A 7,514-nucleotide genomic window follows, 5' to 3' on the forward strand; every position below is an offset into this window, starting at 1 on the left:
AATGCTGCTGGAATAGAGGAAAGGCAGAGGCAGCTATCAGATGGAGTACGTGGCAGTGGAGCAGATATTTAAGGATCAGCCAATGCTGACCACAGCTACTGGGTAGATGATGGCTTTTTGCCAGAATGTGGACGTGTCATGCTTTTGTGAGAGCAAAATATCCTGCCATTAGCAGAAAGTTCCCATCCATTTTTTAGGACCAACAATTATAAGCTCTTTAGAGCACTATTTTTTTTTTCAGTATACTCATTGTACATCTACAACTCATTGATCATTTTCCTACACAGTTGCAAATTGTGACATATTTTTCTACTACCTTCCATCACTTTTAGTTTAAGAGTATACTGAAAAAAATAAAGTGCACAGTAATTTCCAGCACTATTTATTTTTAGGGAGGGCCACTGTATTCTTTGTGTATTATGAATTACAAAAAAAAAAAAAAATAGGCTAAGTGATAGTTTTGCTTGAAGTTAACTAAGAAAGCCAAAGGGAAGTGCATAGGAGAGTTTATATGGAGATGGAAGTACCGGGAGGGAGTTCCGTGCAAAGCTATGCTTGGAGAAATGCAGAGAGGTCAAAGAAGCAAGACCAGCAACACAGAACAAGCTTTAGAGATGAGCAGGCAGCTTGAGCTGCATATTCTGGGAAACAGGGAATCACTGAAAAATCCAAAGACAGGGAAAATTGAATGCAAGGAAGATCATGTAAGATGGCCTTTATTGGCTGGCAAGATAAAGTACACAGAGAAGCCAGCCTTGCAGATTTTAGCAGCAGTTTTAGATGCTCAAAGGTGAATTGCAATGGCTGAAAATAAGCTTTTCAGAGTAAAAATATGAAGCAAGATTCAGACCTTAGTCTGAATATATCTTAGGTATATGGTGTTATTTTGCTTAAGGTAAGTAACACCATAATTTGTCTTAAGATGTTGATGACAGTCTAATGATTTTTAGATGATGACATAGTTAAACAAAGATACCTTGAAGCCAATACTAATTTTTGCTTTTCTGTTTTGATTGCATTTCCCTTCTTCTATAGAGAGGAGAGGTAGTGGATGAAAATGCAAGTTTATTTTAATACAGATATTTTAATGGTAAAATAGGAAAGATTACTATATTCTATTCTTAGTCTAAATTCAATTTGTCAGTCACACTGCAGCAGTTCAATTAAAAGGAGAGGAGGGCAGGGCAATTTTTTCCTAAAAAAAAAAAAAAAAAAGTTCCCAAACACGCGTATGAATACAGCAGAGCTGTAAGCTTCTAGGGCTGTGATCCAAACCTGTATAAATATTAGAAAGAGTAAGAAAAGCTTGTCCTTTGCTTTAGGTTAGTAGAAGTGAGTGCCCAGTGCTGATAGTGCTTCAAAGCTTGTGGGAAATATGTGGATGACAGTCAGAATAGCTGTACAGCAACAGCTGTCATAATTTATTTGCCAGCAAAATTTCATATTGCTCTAGATCAATAGGACAGGAGAGGACAAATTACAACTCTAAGTAGTATTCTGGTTTAAACAGGGCTATAAACATGTGCCTTTACCATAGGATTTACGAAACGACTGTCTTTAGTCTAACAAAAAGACTTAATTTGGGTGCTAAGCCTTCTTAGATGGAAACTAGTGCAAAGAATTAAGGTATGGACTCATACAAACCAGGAATTTTTCAGTGCCATTGTGCATTTAAAATTATCAAAAGTACCATAATTCTGGAGAATGTTTACTCATTCAACACAGTGTGTTTCATCCCAACCAGAACAGGCAGTAACTTGATTCATGACCTCCCTGCCTGCTTTCAGTATTTTTGAGTTGTCTCTGGGACTCCTGGTCTTTCACCTTGGCTTAATGTTCTGAACAGGTAGAGATCATTAGCATGCCTGTAAAGAGTCAGTTGTAGAATTCAGTTTAATTATCGGATCTGCTTTCATCATAACTGCTGGTTTGAAGTATAATAGTTGGAGTTTAAATTAGCAGATCTGATGCTGAATATCTTTTTTATGGTAGGTTTGTCTAACAGATGATATAAAGCCTGGTGCAAAGCTCTTTGAAGTCACTTGAGTTTTTTGTTGATGTAAAGTCTTTGGTCCAAGCCTTTAGCATCAATCTCACTTGCACTCATTTATTTAAAGACACAATAAATCTATATTAACGGATGAGTAGAAGAACAGATTGTGTGATAAGTGCGTGGTTTTTATATGAATGTATTTTCCCATGACTTTATGTGGCTTTGCTTTACTCTGACTCTTCCTTAACACTGCTTCTAATGTAGTCAGCAGGAGTTGCAATAGTGTCTAAACACAGAAAATGCAGTTGAGTATTACAGTCATTTTAGTTACGTGTCCATTGCAGTACGTGAATGTGAGGGTATCGTAGTTAAAACCTGCCTTAATTCAGACAAATATTCTGTGGAAATATTATGAAAGCTCTCATTAATCTAGCGATTTCATGTTTGTTTAATCAAGATATTGCAGAAATACTTTTGTAAAGCCTGATAAATTACACTGAAATCCAATGTGGCAGCAGATATAAATGATAGCTACCTAAATATTCAAATCATTTGTTATAAGAGATGTGTATACAGAAGAGTTGTTTACTTTTAAGAGGCACTAAAACTATCATTTAATGCAAATGAGGTACACAAAGTTCCCAAATGTGAAACTAAATTTTTTTGTAATTTATACATTTTTAATTATGAGAATTTTTAATCGTGAGAAGGAACTATCTAGACTAAAATATGTTGTGATTAATATTATGGTGATACAGGGAACAAAAGTGAAGACACTTGCTATAAATGCTGTCTAAATATTCATAGAATTATTTCGTGTTACGTGTGTAAAGTCCTCTGAAGAAATACTGCCATTCAAATTTTTATGTCATGTGCCAAAGTAGTGATTTTTTTTTCAGTCTTTTAAAATGCATACTGCATTTGAACTTCATTTGTGTGACATGTTCAGAGTTTGATACAAACTTTCTACTTTCTTTGCAGACTGTATAGTAGAGCTGTATAGTAATTACTGCTCCTGCCCTGTTTCTTCTAGTGACCCTATGCTGTTGCACTTCTGCAAAGCAGACTTATAAGTAGATCCTTATCAGAGGACTTAAGGAAAACAATTTTGTTAAGTAGCTCAAGATTCTATCATTTGCACAACTTTTCCAGGCTGCTTTTTTAGTGTGAGGTGTACATTCCTTTTGTTATCCACCAAGATCCTGTCTGTTCTTGCATAAGAGGAGGAAGGGTTTTATGAAGCGAAGTTGAAAATGGAAAATGAAGCTAAAACCCATAAATGATTTTTTTGGTATGAGCTTGGAAAAAAACCCATTAAGACAGTTGGAAAACTCCCTTGCTTCTCCAAAAAGATAAGGTACTAGCAATTTTGGTCATTCTCCTGCAAAGACAAGTATAAAACTAATGCACTTTCTTGATTTTTAAATTGCAAAGGATAAGTGTTTTAAACCTAGTGGTACCATCACCTGTTCCAGCACCTAAAGCCCCAGTATCTCTCTCAGCTGTCATCATATTATTTCTACTGCTAGAGAAGCATACTGGCTAGAATTGGTTTTATACACTTGAAGCACCTTAAGTGCTTTACAAGAGAAGTCAGATGCTCTAAATGCTATCAGCCATAATGTGTTCTGTACTATTTCACGTCAGCTCTGAGACTTTAGAAACCAGTATTTGATACTATTCATAACTATGGAAAAGTAAGGAGCAGCAAAGAGAAACAGCTACCTGACCCCAACTTGCTGTGCCATATATTTCCTCACTGAAGGGGCTGAGGGTAACCCAGGCAATAACAAGGGTGGGAGGAGAGGTCTCTGGTGTGAAGTTGAGCCTGGGAAAAGGGGAGAATGGTATATTTTAAACACTTGTTTGTTTTCAAATGCCATCATCAGTAATTATTTATTCTAATTGGCAATAAAGTAAGTTAAATTCCCCAAGTTGAGTTTGATTTGCTTGCAGTGGTGCTTGGTAGTGATTTCCTTGTCCTTATTTCAACCCACGAGTTTTCTCACTCTTGTTCTTCCTCATCCCACTGCAGGGCTGAAGGGCAGTGAGGAAGCAGCTAAAATATCTTGCTGACTAAAGTTCCCTCTCCATTATTTCTTTACTGGCACCAAATCTTTCTTAACTTTTTTGATATTTTAACTCTTTGAAGTCTAAATTAAGTATATTATCATAACAGAAAATTTTAAAGGTTGTGGAACAAGTCATTATTTTGTTGTTAAAAGCTTCCTTGTGTAGAGTGAAACTGAGCCCTCTGCCTCCTCCTATTTGCATATACCGTCAACCTGATGAGAAGTAGCATAGGAATTAATGATTCCCATTTGTGAGCACATAGGCATAAAGGGAGGAGCTCTGCCTCTTTTCTCAGTGGTTCATTTAATCTGTGCTACAATTCAGATTATTCCAGCAAAAAGAAGAGTAATTGTTAGTTACTTCTAACCCAGATGAGTCTCCAATCATTTTCAGGTCTGCAGACAGTATTATTATGTAAAATTATTGAATAAGAAATAGAAAAAAAAAAATCCATGGAGCAGTAAGATGCGAAGGCAACTGAAATTTCAGTTACTTTTCTTCCCCTCCGGTTTATACATTGCTGATGGTAATTGTTAACCTTACAGGAGTATGTAAATACCTGATGGGGGGTGATAAAGATGATGGAGCCAAACTCTTTTCTCAGTGGTATGTAGTGAAAGGAGAAGAGGTAATTACAACAAACTAAAATGCAGGAAGTTCTGTTTAAACATAAGAAAAAAAAACCAAACAACCCTTTTCACTGTGAGGACAGACAAACTATGGAACAGGTTGTCTAAAGAGATTGTGGCTTCTCCATCCCTGGAGATAGTGAAAACCTGGCTTTGATGCAGCTGTGAGCAACCTGCTATAGCTGATCCTGCTTTTTGGCAAGGGGCATGGATTAGACTATCTCCAGAGGTCCCTTCCAGCTTTATCCAGTCTGTGATTCTGTGTTGACACTTCCAGTAGGTGCTTTCCTACCCATGAATAGCAGCACAGAAATAAAAGTAGTAAGTGTAATACCTACGATTAATATGAGGCAATGCCACTAATGTGCATTAAAAGCCATCTGAAACTGCCTGAAATTATGGCCTTTGAAAATAAATTGCACTCAAATCACCCAGCTGCAGACAATTTTAGTAAAAACATTGCTGAACTGGTATGTGGGTTGATGATGTTTCTATTGGCTATCGTTTGCAAGCCTCCTATTAATTTCTCAACTGAAGCTACATAGTCATTCATCTTTAGAAAAGATATTCCAAAGATTTATGAAAGCATAATACAAGAATAAGACAAATGTATTATCTGAGAAGGACATTAATGTTCATACTACTCGCAGCATAAATCAGGGGTCAAATGGTCATTCACAGTAGAGTGGGTAAAGCTCCCTCTAGTACTCCCTTAAATTCACACCCACTAGCATGCAATTTTTATTACCTGTGTTAAGAAGTGAGCAAAAGTACATATGTTCCTGTGGCCTGAATCTAAGAATATTAGAACAAAAATAACACCATACAGAAAGACTAGAACAGCGGATGGCAAATATGCTAAAGAGAACACCTACTGTCTTCCTGTGGATTTGATCATTTGGAGTTAAATGATTTTCTTGTACACAGTAGAGTTTTGTTGAGAGCTGAGATACTTTTTGTTCTGAGACAGCAGAGCAGCAAGAGTTTTTATGTAGTCGCTACCAAGAATGCTTTGCATTACTTGAAAGCAGCTAAAATAGAGAATGCAGCTCTAAGAGTGCTGTAGTTGTAGTAATGGCATTAAGTACTCCAAATTAGGTGAACCACAAGAAATTCCTGAAGCAGAGTTTATTCTGGGTCTGCTGTACATTGAACAGTTGTAGTTATGCTAATTTTGTCCTTCATAGAATTACAAGAATGAAAATACTTTACAGTAAAATACAGAAAATACTTTACAGTATCTCTGTCTTTTACAGAGATTAAAAACTGCTTTCCAATGTTACATCTGTTTTCCTTTTAAGATTTTGAGGGGTTTTTTTATATTTTGTGGGTGCACCAAGGGAAGACTGTTTCCAGCCACCTCTAAGGTGAAATGCAGTCATTAGAACAGAGATCAGCAAAGCTACAAAATGATTGTTGAGAGGAATGTTAAGAATATCATTAAAAAATTGTGGGTGTGAAATGGCACTTAATAGTAGATATCTCAGTTGGACTGAGAGCCAAGAGATCAGAGAAGGCAAGACACTTAGTGAATGTGCTTCAGTTTTCATATTTCGAACAGTGAGAAAAATGCCTTTATAAAAAATATTTTAGATTTTAGACGTCCAGGGCAAGAAGTGTCAAGTTAACATAGACTTTGTGCAGTGGGATTTTACCAGTATACCAGGGTCAATACCTTTACGTGAAAAAAGCTGTATGTACTTTAACGACTGCAAGTAGCAGTCCGTCCCATATCTATTTCAGAAATTATCTCTCTTGACAAGTAACTCTTAATGGCCCTTTTAATTAAACTGAGATATTAGTTTGCTCCTTGGAAAATCTGTAGCTTACTGAATAAACATTGGTTATTTCTATTTCCAGAAATTTCATTGGAGATCTCATCTAAATGTTCTGGAAACTTGCAGTTGCCTTTGTTCATTAGATATGAAAAACCACCTCTGTAGCTGTCCTTCAGGACTTTTTTTTTGTTCTAATAAGAGGAATAGCACTTGGCCAACTTGAACCTAGTTGCTTATTCTTTTGAATACCACATCCAGAGTTTCAAATTCCCTTGCCATTTATGTAACTGTAGGTTATCCAAGAGGCCTTTTTTTTTTTTAACAGTCTTGGAAAGAGTAAGAAATGTGAGTCTGCAGAGGAATATGACACTCCTACAAGTTGGCATGGATCTGTAATTTTACATGTTGAAAATTTTCGTTCTGTATACTTAAAGAGTGATTCTAAAATTGACCTGAAATTATAATAATTTCCTCAAAAAAGGTTAAACCCCTTCGTCTTGCATTATGTGGAAAGAAACTTTTAAAATACAGATGAGGCACCAACCCCAACAAGGAAATAAAGTCTGTATCAAGTTTTGAATGCATTTCTCAATGTCTTCAAAGGCAGAGGAAGTAAAGAATTTTCTTAGGAAGCCTTTTTTCTAGCAAGCCTTTAAATGAAGAAAATTCCTGGTATTTTGGGACTGGCAGGGATCATTCAGTAAGCATCACTCACAGATGTTGCAAATTTGAACTCTATTTGTGGTCTGTCTAGGGAGGTTTTGATGATAGCCAGTATCAGGTGCTCTTAAAATAGTGCAAAAAGTCCTCAGCAGCATGCCTTGTCATCAGGGAACATTTCTTTTTGACAGAAAGGTTTCATAAATGCGTCTTCCGCTAGTTGTATCATGTGTGATTTGGCATATTTCAATGTAATATTTTCCATAGTATCGCACAGTGAACAAATACTACATTTATGTTTGTGTGTGTATACGCTGCTGCATTACCTTGATCTTATCAGGGTAATTTCTGGTCTTTTCCTTGAGGTATTCAATTTTTAAC

Source organism: Chlamydotis macqueenii, chromosome 13 (assembly GCF_036417535.1).
Source record: "Chlamydotis macqueenii isolate bChlMac1 chromosome 13, bChlMac1.mat, whole genome shotgun sequence".
In the NCBI taxonomy this organism is placed as follows: Eukaryota; Metazoa; Chordata; class Aves; order Otidiformes; family Otididae; genus Chlamydotis; species Chlamydotis macqueenii.